Here is a 16077-nt window from a genome sequence, read left to right as displayed (position 1 = left end):
TCCCCATCCAACCTGACAGAGCTTGAGAGGATCTGCAGAAAAGAATGGGAGAAACTCCCCAAATACAAGTGTGCCAAGCTTGTAGCGTCATTCCCAAAACGACTCGAGGCTGTAATCACTGCCAAAGGTGCTTCAACAAAGTACTGAGTAAAGGGTCTGAATACCTAATGTAAATGTGATATTAAAATTTTTCAATTTATTAATTTGCAAACATAAAAAAAAGCTTGCTTTGTCATTATGGGTGTATTGTGTGTAGATTGATGGGGGGGAAACAATTTAACTAATTTTAGATTAAGGCTGTAACAATTTTTTGGGGGGGGAAATTAAAGGGGTCTGAATACTTTCCTGAATGCACTGTATTTATATACACACACGCTTAAGTAAGCATATACAGTACGCACACATATACTCTCTCACATACACGCGCACACACACTTCAATCTCCCCCTTCACAATGAAATGTCTAGAGGGTAGGAGTTATTTTGGAATCCAGCATCTCTCTCACACATACAAACACACACCCACGCTAGTCACTCTCTTGTATAACCGCAGACATTGAGAAGAAGCAGCCAGGCGAGGACTGTGCCCCAGAGCCTGCCCTCAGCTCAAGCAACAGCCAGTCAGTCATCTTCTATAGCGAATCAAGCAGCAGCAGTAGCCAATCCCTTTCGTCAGCGCCTGTCAGCTCAGAGGACCCGTTGCCCGGAGACACAGAAGCCACGCCTCTACCTGAACAAGATGGTAAGGACAGAAGCCTATGTCCTGCAGTTTGGAATGTTGATTTTTTTTATACATATGTGATCGACCGCCTCGATTCGGTCTTATGTGAAAATGTTTATTTTTTATTTTTACATTGGATAAAAGTAGAGACTCCAAGCTAGAAAATGGTATATCATACTCTGCAGTTGAGGAACAATGGGGAAGTAATTCTGATTTGGAAGTTGATAAACTTTTGAGAAAATTACCCTTGAATGTTTTGGTACACCTACTGGAGATGTCTTTGTATACCCATTCAGCATCATTCACACCTTCTTATATGGAATGCCGTTTTGGTCTTTGCGTGTCAAAAAAGATACGCGTAAAATAACACAGTTTAATTGTAGAATGTTGTTGGACCGCAACTTCTGGTATTAGCTAGGTAGCCACTTGTTAGCCTATTGAAATTGAACTTCAGGTCATGAAAAGAAATAGCTAGCCAGCTACTAAACCCTGTTTTCCAAAGCTGACATTATAAGCAGCCAGCTAGCTGCATGAGACTCGACTGGACCAGGTTATGTGTTGTGAAGCTAGCCACAATAAGGATTAGGCACAATTTTGGAATTTGGTGTTTGCTTTCAAAATAAACGTGATACAAAAGGTTACAATTGGTGGAATCATGCCATATTTAGACTAGATAATGTCAAACAAGGTTGGAATGTGAAGCAATGAAATGGGGTATCAGTCTACTCAGTGACACCCACAGAACACAACTGTGAAGAGTTTACGCAAATATTAGCGTTGTAGCTCTTATCGCGGGACTGACTGAAATTCCCTCCCCAGTCAGCCTATTGTGTGTATTGACAGTCATGTTGCACTGTACAGCTTTACCTAAGGATTGGGGATCAAAATGGTATCAGTCTACCTAATATATTTTTCCCCAACGTCCTCAGAGTTATCAGACTCCAAAACATCCACGCAGTATTGTTTTTCCTTTGGAATAGTGTTCAATACACATATGTTGACAATAAATGTGGCTCAATTCACAGTTCTTTCAGAGTCCCACAATAAGAGCTACGACGCTAATGTTCTCTGGGTGTCACTGAGTAGACTGATACCCCATGTCATTGATCCACAATCCATAGGTAAGGCTGTACAGTGAAATAAGTATGCCCCCAATGCAATTCTAAAGTCTAATACATCCAGTGTGATTTCAGCAGTTTGTCAAATTAACAAATGCTTGTCTTTTGTTGATTTTTATATAACATTCCAACCTTGTTTAGCATGATCTATTCAATTATGCCAAAATTATACTATTTGTATTCATTTGCATCACTGTCAATGACATACTTTTATTTTGAAGGCTAACCGCAAAGTTCACTATTGTGGCTAATCATTATTGTGGGTAGCTTCACATAGATGGGTCCGACTACCATTGATCAAATAAGAACTGTCTTATAAATTAGGGTTATTTTAGATGACACCTAGCTAGATAGTTAGCTAGCTAGCTAACTATAGGTACTGAAACAGATTGTCGTTTTGCTATGTTTTTGGGGAAGAACATCGTTTGCATTCATGAGCTAGCTAGCTTTTTTTTATGACCAGCACTGTAGGTGTGCGAGACAACTTTACCAGCATAATAGCATACATAGCGATGAATCGTTGAGACATATGAAATACGAGTGGAAGTGTAATCAATGTGTAATAACTACGTAAAAAATGTATCAACGCGTTAAATTATTATGTGACGTGCAGTCATATTCAGGTCCTGATTGGTCAACAAGCTTATTTGACACGTCAAATAGTGTTATTTCACACTGATCTTTTTTTACATGCAAAGACCCAAATGGGGCTCCGTACTCTTAAGCCTTAGCCTCACATGTGAATCCTTAAAGATATGGATGGGGCTATGTGGCAAACACACCCTATATCAAATAAAATTGAAGTTTATTTGTCAGATGCACAACGTGTAAATGGTACAGTGAAATGGTTACTTGCATATTAGCAATATCTAAAACAGAGTGTCCCGATAAACATATTTTATCATTATTTGATGACACTTGACACACTTGTCTAAGTTGATGGGTAATGTGAAGGAAATGCTGTAACCAACCCCCAGCCAAATCTAGATAAGTGGATGGGTCACTATTGTAAAGACGTGTACACATGTTCATGAAATGGCCATGATCACCCAGACACACTTGGCTAATTTGATGGGTCATGTAATAATCCCGCCGAAGTGGAGTCTTGTTTAGACATGTAGCTAGCTAACTAAACAATGAACCGGCATAATCCCAACTCATACTACTACCAATACAAACATTGTCATTGCTGTAGTATGAATCTGCAGGTAGCTAAACCTAACAAACTAGCTTCAATGTTAGCTAGCTAACCTTAGGCTATAACTAACAATGTAAATTGAGTCCTGATTCGTATCATATTACTTCACAGATCATACACTTAACGTTAGCTAGCGAGCCAGCAACCTTTGCTAGTTATCTAACAGTACGCTTTAAATTACAAAATTAGAAACTTATCTGCAAATGTAGCTAGATTCCTACCCGTATACATGGATGAACGCTTTTGTGGCAGATTGGAACCATTTAACTCCATTTTTGTTTGTAGTTGTTTAGCCAGCGTTGTGTCAAGTCACTCTGGTTCACACTGACTGTGGCGCGTGCAGAAATTAGCCCATCACTTTTTCCAACTGATCTGTTGATAGCACCTGCTGAATTCAGTGCATTAATGTGGTTTAGAAAAGTAGCAAAACTTGTGTAGTTCTTGATGGCTAATGTTATATCTTTCAACAATAGTGCGATAGAAAGTACTGTCAAGACGTACTGAACAGCTTACGTTATTGACAAAAGCATGCTACATGGGAGACCAATCCAAACTCATCTCCCGGCATGTCCAGGCCACCCATTATCTCAGCCAATCATGGCTAGTGGGAAGGTTCCTGACTTTTTCTGTGGCTAAACAAACTAGGCTGGTAATTGACCAATTGTATTCATGTTTATGGATGGAATACAAGTTTGTTATTAAAGCACATGAAAGTTAATGTTCCAGAAGGCATTTCAGCCCAAAAACCGCATTTTGATAAAAAATAAATGTTTATGTTCAAATGCCGCTCCTGTGAAATAGTGAAGTGCGACATACACTTAGTTTCCTGAAACGAGTCATATACACAGTACATTTAAAAAACATAACCGGGATTGCACGATAAAGTCAGAGACGTTGTGGTTCCTAGACCACCAGTTAATACAAATTGTGCGTGTCTTTTTGTGTTTCCATGAGACAGACACACACAGTCTGCTTTCTTTAACAAACACACACACTTACTCCTTTAGTCCAGGAGCCTGCTATTGCCAACGACACATCTGCTATTTTCTGCAACAATGGTGGAGCTGCCCAGACCAGGCTATATCTGTCCTGGCATACATAGGAGAGAGAGGTGAGAGAAAGGAAGGCAGTTGGAGTACTGGTAGGTTATGTATACAAAGAGGTGGTTACAGTCCCCTTTAAGTTAGCGATCTGTCATGACTGGGACCCATTTAAATTAACAGATTTTTTTTTTCTGTAGTGATTTAGTGTAAGATACTTGACTTGTCAGTCACATATCGACTCTTGGTTTTTAAAACTGCGTTGTTTCACTTCTAAATAGGTGACTCTATCCAAACTTAAAATGTCTAGATGTAAGGATTGCCATTTTAGGGCCACAAAACAACATTAGTTTATTAAAAAATAATATATATATATATATATATACACACACAGTCAGAAAATAACTAGATTGCATCATGCCTTGACCCTCCATGTCTGTCAGTCTGCTCTTTGTAGTTGATGGATTCCACCAACCAAAAGTTTTTTTCCTTCTTTTTTCCCCTTTCTCTTCCAGAAGTCTCCAGCACAGACACAGCCCAAGGCATACTAGTATCCACCCCCACAAAACGGCCCTGCAACTCAGGTAGCTACGCATCGACGGACCTAACACTAGGTTTCCGTGTCAGGCGCCGTGTTCCCACTACGGGCCTGTCAACTCCACTTAACGGAGCCGGAATGGAGTGAGACTGGTGTCGGAGGGAATTGGAATCAACCACTGTTAATTGATCCAAAATGGCAGAGTTAATTGATCCGATAGGTAGACTGTAAATTGAAAGCAATAAGGAGTGATATGGGGAAAGTAGACTACCTCACATTTGTTAGGTAGTTTTCATTAAGTATATTCCCCATGCAATGAAACTGCACCTGCAATTCAGTGAGCAAGTAAGTGAAGTGACCATAGTTTAGGCTCTCCAGTGTTATGTAATATGTCTGCAATATTTGGCCTTTCTATCTTATTAAGGTTGACATTAAGGAGTGGACACACATGCACGCACACACACATTTGTCAGCGAGACTTAAACGACTAAGGGACTCCTCTTCCCCTGCTGGAGATCACATGTTTCTACCCTCCATTGAGGGCCCTCGCCGCTAAAATGAAGAGCCATTAAAAAGACAAAGACAGGAGATATAAAGGGAGTTCTGCATTCCAAATTGCACCCTATTCCTTACATGGTGCACCCAGAGAGATTCCATAGGATAACGGGCGCGGAGGAATCGATCATGAATGCCAAAGATTCGCCGGTCAACTTGGCATAGTTCTCAGAAATGTATCGAGCCAAGATCTTTGTTCCACAGCCGAACCAGGGAGGAAAAAACGTCTCTGGGATGGAGGAGAAAAATCCTGACCTAAAACTGACTACTGGGTTGATGCTTGACTAATTTCCTCAATGGCCATTTTAACTAAAGTATTGTATATGGGTATCATTGTTGTCTGTTATTTGGTTGTAGAATGTGATGGGGGAAATGCTTTAATTATGCAGCATTTCTCAAACATCTCCTTGGGGACCATCAGCCGTTCCTTGTATTTGATGTATTACAGAGGTAGCACACCTGATTCAACTTATCATCAAGCCCTTGGCTGCATTTCAAACTCATAAAAGCCACACTCGTCCACTTACCCTCGTCTTATGCCCTTGGGGGAATCCCCGTCACCATCTTGGAAGTTGGTCCAAACGATTAGCCAAACAAGGGAAGTTCTCAATGTAAGCACCTCAGCCCTTTTTTTTGATCGAGTTTGCAAGTGTACAGTTATGTTCACTTCGAGGCCTGAAATGCTCCATAATTCAATTTGCGATGATTGTACATCCGCTAAGAAAAGTCTGCCGAAGCTTAAAATGTCAATATGGGAAAGTCAACATAAGTAAAAACGAATGTAAAAAGGTTCGAAATTGTGCTACTAATGCACATGATGGCACAAACGCGTCTCAAACCAAATTTTATCTGTCACACGCACCGAATACAACATGAGTAGGTGTTTCACCTTAAAGTGAAATGCTTACTTACAAGCTCTTAACCAACAATGCAGTTTGAAGAAAATCCCTGAAAAAGTAAGAGATAAGAATAACAAATAATTAAAGAGCAGCAGTAAATAACAATAGCAGGGCTATATACAGGGGGTACCGGTACAGAGTCAATGTGCAGGGGGCACCGGTGTCGAGGTAATTATGTACGAGGTTAGAGTTATTAAAGTGGCTATGCATAGGTAACAGAGAGTAGCTGCAGCGTAGGATGGGGCAATGCAAATAGTCTGGGTAGCCATTTGATTAGCTGTTCAGGAGTCTTATGGCTTGAGGGTAGAAGCTGTTTAGAAGCCTCTTGTACCTACACTTAACAGTCCGGTACTGCTTGCCGTGCAGTAGCAGAGAGAACAGTCTATGACTAGGGTGGCTGGAGTCTTTGACAATTTTTAGGGCCTTTCTCTGACGCCGCCTGGTATAGAGGTCCTGGATGGCAGGAAGCTTGGCCCCGGTGATGTACTGGGCCGTACGTACAACCCTCTGTAGTGCCTTGCGGTCGGAGGCCAAGCAGTTGCCATACCAGGCAGTAATGCAACACGTCAGGATGCTTTCGATGGTGCAGCTGTAAAACCTTTTGAGGATCTGAGGATCCATGCCAAATCTTTTCAGTTTCCTGAGGGGGAATAGGTTTTGTCGTGCCCTCTTTACGACTGTCTTGGTGTGCTTGGACCATGTCAGTGTATTGGTGATGTGGACGCCAAGGAACTTGAACCTCTCAACCTGCTTCACTACAGCACCGTCGATCAGAATGGGGGCGTGGTCGGTCCTCCTCTTCCTGTAGTCCACAATCATCTCCTTTTGTCTTGGTCACATTGAGGGAGATGTTGTCCTTGCACCACACGGTCAGGTCTCTGACCTACTCCCTATAGGCTGTCTCATCGTTGTCGGTGATCAGGCCTACCACTGTTATGTCATCAGCAAACTTAATGATGGTGTTGTAGTCTTGCCTGGCCATGCAGTCATGAGTGAACAGGAAGTACAGGAGGGGACTGAGCACGCACCCCTGAGGGGCCCCCTTGTTGAGGATCAGTGTGGCGGATGTGTTGTTACCTACTCTTACCACCTGTGGGCGGCCCGTCAGGAAGTACAGAATCCAGTTGCAGAGGAAGGTGTTTAGTCCCTGGGTCCTTAGCTTATTGAGGAGCTTTGAGGGCACTGTGGTGTTGAAAGCTGAGCTGTAGTCAATGAATAGCATTCTCACATAGGTGTTCCTTTTGTCCAGTTGGGAAAGGGCAGTGTGGAGTGCAGTAGAGATTGCATCATCTGTGGATCTGTTGGTACGGTATGCAAATTGAAGTGAGTCTAGGGTAATGGTGTTGATGTGAGCCATGACCAGCCTTTCAAAGTATTTCATGGCTACATACGTGAGTGTTACGGGTCGGTAGTCATTTAGGCAGGTTATGTTAGTGTTCTTGGGCACAGGGACTATGGTGGTCTGCTTGAAACGTGTTGGCATTACAGACTCAGACAGGGAGAGGTTAAATGTCAGTGAAGACCCTTGCCAGTTGGTCAGCGCATGCTCGGAGTACACGTCCTGGTAATTCGTTTGGCCCAGCAGCCTTGTGAATGTTGACCTGTTTGAAGGTCTTACTCACATCGGCTGCGGAGAGCATGATCACACAGTTGTCCGGAACAGCTGATGCTCTCATGCATGTTTGTGTTACTTGCCTCAATGCGAGCATAGACATTATTTATCTCGTCTGGTAGGCTAGTGCCACTGGGCAGCTCTCGGCTTTGCTTCCCTTTTTTAGTCTGTAATAGTTTACAAGCCCTGCCACATCCGACGAGCGTCGGGCCGGTGTAGTACGTTTCGATCTTAGTCCTGTATTGCCGCTTTGCCTGTTTGATGGTTTGTCGGAGGGCATAGCGGGATTTCTTATAAACTTCCGGGTTAGAGTCCCGCTCCTTGAAAGTGGCAGCTCTACCCTTTAGCTCAGTGCAAATGTTGCCTGTAATCCATGGCTTCTTGTTGGGGTATGTACAGTTGGAAGTCGGAAGTTTACATACACTTAGGTTGGAGTCATTAAAACTCATTTTTCAACCACTGCACAAATGTCTTGTTAACAAACTATAGTTTTGGCAAGTCGGTTAGGACATCTACTTTGCATGACACAAGTAATTTTTTCAACAATTGTTTACAGACAGATTATTTCAGTAATAATTCACTCTATCACAATTCCAGTGGGTCAGAAGTGTACATACACTAAGTTGACTGTGGCTTTAAACAGCTTGGAAAATTCCAGAAAATGATGTCATGGCTTTAGAAGCTTCTGATAGGCTAATTGACATAATTTGAGTCCATTGGAGTTTTACCTGTGGATGTATTTCAAGGTCTACCTTCAAGCTCAGTACCGCTTTGCTTAACATCATGTGACAATCAAAAGAAATCATCCAAGACCTCAGAAAATAAATTGTAGACCTCCAAGTCTAGGTTTATCTGTGGATGTATTTCAAGGCCTACCTTCAAACTCAGTGCCTCTTTGCTTGACATCATGGGAAAAATCAAAAGAAATCAGCCAAGACCTCAGAAAATAAATTGTAGAACTCCACAAGTCTGGTTCATCTTTGGGAGCAATTTCCAAACCCCTGAAGGTACCACGTTCATCTGTACAAGCAATAGCACGCAAGTATATGGCGTATTTTTTTTTGAGCAACGGCTTCTTCCTTGCTGAGCGGCCTTTCAGGTTATGTCGATATAGGAGTCGTTTTACTGTGGATATAGATACTTTTGTACCCGTTTCCTCCAGCATCTTCACAAGGTCCTTTGCTGTTGTTCTGGGATTGATTTGCACTTTTCGCACCAAAGTACGTTCATCTCTAGGAGACAGAACGCATCTTCTTCCTGAGCGGTATGATGGCTGCGTGGTCCCATGGTATTTATACTTGCGTACTATTGTTTGTACAGATGAACATGGTGCCTCATCTCAGTGATATTTGCACTGAGATGCAGTGCGTCACTACAGTCCCTGGTTCGAATCCAGGCTGTATAACATCTGGCCGTTTTTGGGAGTCCCGTACGGCGTCTCACAATTGGCCCAGTGTCGTCCGGGGTAGGCCGTCATTGTAAATAAGAATTTGTTCTTAACTGACTTGCCTAGTTAAATAAAGGTTACACATACACATGGGACACTTATACACATGCAAGCAAATACAGAGGCTCATACATGCTTACACTCACTCGTGCTCATACAAGTGCAGGTATGCTAACATTCCTGTGTTGACACACAGTACAGTGCATTCGGAAAGTATTCAGACCCCTTGACTTTTTCCACATTTTGATAGGTTACAGCCTTATTCTAAAATGGATTAAATAAAGCATGTTTCTCATCAATCTACACACAATACTCCATAATGACAATGCAAAAACACGTTTTTAGAAATGTTTGCAAATGTATTAAAAATAAAAAAATATACCTTATTTACCTAAGTATTCAGAACCTTTGCTATACAACTCAAATTTGAGCTCAGACATTCTGTTTCCATTGATCATCCTTGAGATGTTTCTACAACTTGATTGGAGTCCACCTGTGGTACATTCAATTGATTGGACATGATTTGGAAAGGCACACCACTATACAGTGGGGCAAAAAAGTATTTAGTCAGCCACCAATTGTGCAAGTTCTCCCACTTAAAAAGATGAGAGGCCTGTAATTTTCATCATAGGTACACTTCAACTATGACAGACAAAATGAGAAGAAAAAAATCCAGAAAATCACATTGTAGGTTTTTTAATGAATTTATTTGCAAATTATGGTGGAAAATAAGTACACTGCTCAAAAAAATAAAGGGAACACTAAAATAACACATCCTAGATCTGAATGAATGAAATATTCTTATTAAATACTTTTTTCTTTACATAGTTGAATGTGCTGACAACAAAATCACACAAAAATTATCAATGGAAATCAAATTTATCAACCCATGGAGGTCTGGATTTGGAGTCACACTCAAAATTAAAGTGGAAAACTACACTACAGGCTGATCCAACTTTGATGTAATGTCCTTAAAACAAGTCAAAATCAGTAGTGTGTGTGGCCTCCACGTGCCTGTATGACCTCCCTACAACGCCTGGGCATGCTCCTGATGAGGTGGCGGATGGTCTCCTGAGGGATCTCCTCCCAGACCTATGACTAAAGCATCCGCCAACTCCTGGACAGTCTGTGGTGCAACGTGGCGTTGGTGGATGGAGCGAGACATGATGTTTTGATGTGCTCAATTGGATTCAGGTCTGGGGAACGGGCGGGCCAGTCCATAGCATCAATGCCTTCCTCTTGCAGGAACTACTGACACACTCCAGCCACATGAGGTCTAGCATTGTCTTGCATTAGGAGGAACCCAGGGCCAACCGCACCAGCATATGGTCTCACAAGGGGTCTGAGGATCTCATCTCGGTACCTAATGGCAGTCAGGCTACCTCTGGCGAGCACATGGAGGGCTGTGCGGCCCCACAAAGAAATGCCACCCCACACCATGACTGACCCACCGCCAAACCGGTCATGCTGGAGGATGTTGCAGAACGTTCTCCACGGCGTCTCCAGACTCTGTCACGTCTGTCACATGTGCTCAGTGTGAACCTGCTTTCATCTGTGAAGAGCACAGGGCGCCAGTGGCGAATTTGCCAATCTTGGTGTTCTCTGGCAAATGCCAAACGTCCTGCACGGTGTTGGGCTGTAAGCACAACCCCCACCTGTGGACGTCGGGCCCTCATACCACCCTCATGGAGTCTGTTTCTGACCGTTTGAGCAGACACATGCACATTTGTGGCCTGCTGGAGGTCATTTTGCAGGGCTCTGGCAAGGCTCCTCCTGCTCCTCCTTGCACAAAGGCGGAGGTAGCGGTCCTGCTGCTGGGTTGTTGCCCTCCTACGGCCTCCTCCACGTCTCCTGATGTACTGGCCTGTCTCCTGGTAGCGCCTCCATGCTCTGGACACTACGCTGACAGACACAGCAAACCTTGCCACAGCTCACATTGATGTGCCATCCTGGATGAGCTGCACTACCTGAGCCACTTGTGTGGGTTGTAGACTCCGTCTCATGCTACCACTAGAGTGAACGCACTGCCAGCATTCAAAAGTGACCAAAACATCAGCCAGGAAGCATAGGAACTGAGAAGTGGTCTGTGGTCACCACCTGCAGAACCACTCCTTTATTGGGGGTGTCTTGCTAATTGCCTATAATTTCCACCTGTTGTCTATTCCATTTGCACAACAGCATGTGAAATTTATTGTCAATCAGTGTTGCTTCCTAAGTGGACAGTTTGATTTCACAGAAGTGTGATTGACTTGGAGTTACATTGTGTTGTTTAAGTGTTCCCTTTATTTTTTTGAGCAGTGTATATACATATATATATATATATATATATATATATATATATATATATATATACATATATATATCTGATAACAATCATATCATATTAGTAAGCCTATCATTTCAGCCACAAAGCAGTAGTTGTAGGCTACTTAATGTGTCATTACTGAAGCCAACGCATGTGCTTGCGTAGCACTGCTATTTATAATGACAACGAGTCATTCTAATGATGGCTTAATGACACGTCTCGCTGTTGGTGACTGAATGCTTCGCCGCCAAATTGATGGCACCTTCTGTTTAGAGCTAGCAGCATTTTCACAGCAAAATTAACTATCACTCGAGAAAGCGTTTTCCCTGCCATTTGTCATTTAGAAGTACCTCACTTGATGATCCGTTTATCTATTGGCTGTGCTTTGTTTTTGGCTGTGAACATTTTTGTGTACAATAGCAATAGCTTTGTCCCTTTTATCTTATATTAACCATGCTCTATTGCATGTGTCCATATGTACACAACAGTCACACCACTTCAGGGACACACATCAGTTACTTTAGTCACCAAACCTCTTTCTCCTCATACTCCCACCAAGCACCGCTCTTCCCTATCCCACTCCCCTTTTGCGTCCATCAGCCACTCCCACTTCCACCGTTACCTTCGGCTCCATGCTAGCCCAGCTGTAGCACCACCCCACCCCACCCCACACACTACCACATCTTTCTTTATTCATTCCTGTGCATGGCTTAATAATTGCCTCCGCCACTCTTCAATTAAAGGGCGCTGCTGTCGCTCTGAGACTTTAATCAGTGTTCGTCGCCGTCAGGAACATTATGCATATTAACGAATACATTAAGACTCCCAACGTAACTAACGAGTCGCTCTCTCTCTCTGTATTATTGAGACTCCTTTCAGCTACCAGGGCTTTGTGGAGGCCCGACACAATGGAGACTCAGTGGGGAGGATCGCTGGTGGTAGTGTCTTCACTGGCAATGATACTCAGGCAGATTAGCTCCTAAGGGCTGATTTGAGATCAGGGATCTTTGACTGACAATGATACTGAGGCTGGAGTGTAGTGAAGGTGGGTGTTGTACCTCCTAATGACTGACTCGAGGTCAGTCCTAGCTCCTAAGAATTGATTTGTGATTACATGTTTCAGGCGTAGAGTATTGAAGACAGGCGTTGTAGCTTCTAAGGACTGATTTGAGATTCGGTGTTTGATGTACTCATTGGCGTTCTCGTGAGCACAGACTTGAGAACAGAGTATAATAGCATTAGAATACTGAAGAACTGAGAACAGAGTATAGAGAATAAAGTATTCTAATGCTATTATACTCTGTTCTCAAGTCTGTCATTGAGGTTCCCATTGTGTCGGCCCTCCACAAAGCCCTGGTAGCTGCATTAGCTGCAATTGCATTAGCTGGGGTTGAAGCTTTACAACGTGGAGATGCATTTGCTTGTCTCTGTTCTATTGAATTGGATCTGGATGTATTGACGTATTACAGAAAATGTTGCCACTATACTGTAGTAGCTAGCTAACTTGGGATCGTGGTCTGTGCCCAATTTAACTTTTGAAAGAATTTGAAAAAGTACACTCTCCTGCACCCCTTCTCCATCTCCTCTCTATCTATTCACATCTTCATTTAATCTTCTTTGTCCCCCTTTCCTGCCCGTCACCGTCAAAATATGGAGCCTAACAACAAGGGTGCTCCCAAACAGGACAAAATGAGGCCTAAAAAAACTGGGGGAGGGCCAGAAAAGTAAGGGAGTTTAACTATTGGTGCAACGACACATCTGTCAACCAATTGAAAAAGGAAAACGTTACTCCTGCCTCATTTTCTCCCCACTCCACCACTCCCCTATGTCGCATTAAGGTTTGGAAATGTCCAAAAGACTTATGCTTCCCAGCCGAAACAGTTCGGTAGAGTTTGTACATATATTATGATGACGTTTTGTGATGTTTTTGTTACTTTTGTACTTCAGTGAGGGTTTTTTCGCCTGTTCGGGCACACATTTCTTTCTGGAGGCAAGCTGAAGTTTATGCCCCTTCATCGGTGATTGGTCAACAGTATGGATTCTTCAATAAAGTCTTTCAATGAGACGACTCGTTTTCATGCACATGTTTCATTGAGAAATATTTCACCAAACATCTTACTTAGATGTAACATAGATCTATTCGGCAAAACGGCAAAATGAATGACAGATTTCTTGTTAGATTAATTGGGACTATTTTGAGTATACTGGCTACAGCTTCTCAAAATGGACAAGCATTTCTATTGATAATGCTTTTGTCTCGTTTTTCAAGCAAAGGTCTTTTAAGGGAGTATACGATCACACTCGTTCCGTTCGGCGAAGAGCATAGTCAGCACCTCTACAACATTTTTGGGTGTGTGTCAACTCATGCTATATATAAAAAGTAAAAAAACATCTCACTTTCTCATCAACAGGCTATGTGTTCTGCATGCTCCACCGGCTGCCCGAGCAGCACAACTGCCTCTTCGACCACCTGGGGCGCGGGCGTGAAGAAGCCGTCCTCAAGATGGTCAAGCTGGATCGCAAGGTGGGCCGCTCATGCCAGCGCATCGGTGAGGAGTGCTCCTGAACCCCCCCCCCCATCCCCAACCCTGATGATGAAAGCAAGGAAGAGGAAAGAGACTGCGTCCTAAATCATTCATCTTTATCCAGAAATGTACAGACCCCGTCATGGATTTCTTAAAAGTATAGGATTGGTGTTAAAGCATTGGCTGCGTTGTTAAATCGATGTGAGAAAGTGTGTAAGTGGAGACTTCGGGGAAAAGGTGGCAAATGGGGACGGAGACAAATGCTCACTTTATACTCACTTTTCTCCCCAGTGCCCCTTTTTGTTGTGACAATGCTCAAATAACCTCAAACCTCAAATAAGCAGACAAAGCACTTCTAGTTTTCGCGCCCCGACAAGTGACTGCTAAAGTCACCTATCTGTCACTTCCCGGTCTGCCAACCTCATAATAAAGACCAGAGCCCCCTCATTTCATCACTATTATCACAGAGTGGGATGAAGTTAACCCCTAAACACTGATCTAAGGTCAGTTTTTAGTTCAGGTCAATCCAGTGATTAAGGGTATGATGCAAGGGAGGTTAAGTTGATCTTAGATCTGTACCTAAGGGGGCACCTACCACCCCAAGACATCTCTTGAATCCCTCTCCCTCCACTGTTTTGTGATTTTTGAGCGTATCACACCCACCACTGCTTCTCAGCCTTAACCCCTCCCATCTCCAGATCAGGGACATCCCTGTTCAGAAAAAACTATAGCCCTCTGCTGCTTATTGCTACTGTCCCTATCATCATCACCACCACCTCAGGTTGTGGGAGAATCCAATGAGAGGGGTTTACAGGGGGGAGAGGCAGGGGGGGTTGGACTATTGCAACTCCCTTCCCTTTACCCCCTCCCTTTCTGACCTGCCTGCTGCTGTTGACACAGCAGCCATTTTCTGTAAATTGGGAGAGAGAACTTTCTTTCTAGACAACAGGCACCGATCGTCCCCTAGTTAGGGGGGATTAAAAATTGAGCAGTCTGTCTGTCAGCGATTTAATCCATCTCCCCGAGTGAGTTTTAGTCACTATGGAGACGGAAAACACACCCCTTGAGATTTCCTTTGGCCATGATGTTCATGCTACTACGGGTGCTGGCCAAGGATAAACTTCTAAGATGGACACAAAAGCAAAGACCTGTCACAAGACCTCTATATGTGCCTCTATCGAAATCTGGTTCACCCTGCACACATGCGCACATACATACACAAACACTCTTTTACATACAGTTCAGCCCACGTGCGCAGAGCACAAGGACAGTTAAGCAAAATCAAGTGGTACACATTGGAGTGTGCTGAATTTGTGGAGAACCTTTGACAAAGTTATTCAGTGAGACGCTCATGGTTGTTCAGGTTTCGCTCGATATAACTCATAATATCTTAGCCGTGGACTTCATTTCCCATCAGCCCCCGCTGTTTGAAATGTTTCTGCGACGCCTCTGTCTCTCGATGCCATCCCCGACCCCTCAGTGGGATTCTAACGCCCTCTTTCTTTCACAGATTCTCGTCTTCCTGCCCTTGCCCGTCGCACACCACTGTCTTTCTCCCTCTCTCCTTTCACTCTCTCCATTCCGTTTCCAGACAGCATGTCTTGCTCTCACCCACCTTACTCTCCATTAATCCTTCCCTCTTTCATTCTCATTTCTCCACAGTATTGATTTTCTCACTTGCGCTCTCTCTCTCTCTCACACGCACACACACACACACACACACACACACACACACACACACACACACACACACACACACACACACACACACACACACACACACACACCTCTTTCTTTCTTGCCAAAGAGCGAACACTGAGTGAGAGGTTGGGGCCTGGCCATAGGTGGGGCTGTGGGGCTGCAAGCTGAGCGCGGAGGAAAAATTGAATAGAAATTGAATCGTCGTAAAATAATATTGTGTATCTTAAAGAAAAATCTTTATTTAACCCTCTGTTTTTTTCAATGTTATTTTACTTACACATTAGCGTAGTGCTGCATTTTTTGTTTTACATTCTAAGAAAAAATGGATAAGAGAATTCTGTAGCCTTCATTTTCTTTTGTTCCCTTTTGTTGCTGAAAAATAAAGTAATAAACTGGATGAGAGGAGGTGTAGTGTGGTC

The 16077-nt window shown here is 43.2% G+C and overlaps 1 long non-coding RNA gene across 1 annotated transcript; it reads left to right on the top strand.

Moving 5' to 3' along the window:
* The first annotated feature begins 341 nt into the window (after positions 1–341).
* On the top strand, positions 342–16055 carry LOC120025274. The gene is made up of 3 exons (XR_005472977.1): positions 342–741; positions 4592–4660; positions 13844–16055. It is a non-coding gene; the product is annotated as an uncharacterized LOC120025274 (long non-coding RNA).
* The last annotated feature ends 22 nt before the right edge of the window (positions 16056–16077 follow it).

Source organism: Salvelinus namaycush, chromosome 30, assembly GCF_016432855.1.
Source record: "Salvelinus namaycush isolate Seneca chromosome 30, SaNama_1.0, whole genome shotgun sequence".
Classification (NCBI taxonomy): Eukaryota; Metazoa; Chordata; class Actinopteri; order Salmoniformes; family Salmonidae; genus Salvelinus; species Salvelinus namaycush.
Note: the sequence above shows the minus strand (reverse complement) of the source record. Positions and strands in the feature narration are given on the sequence as shown.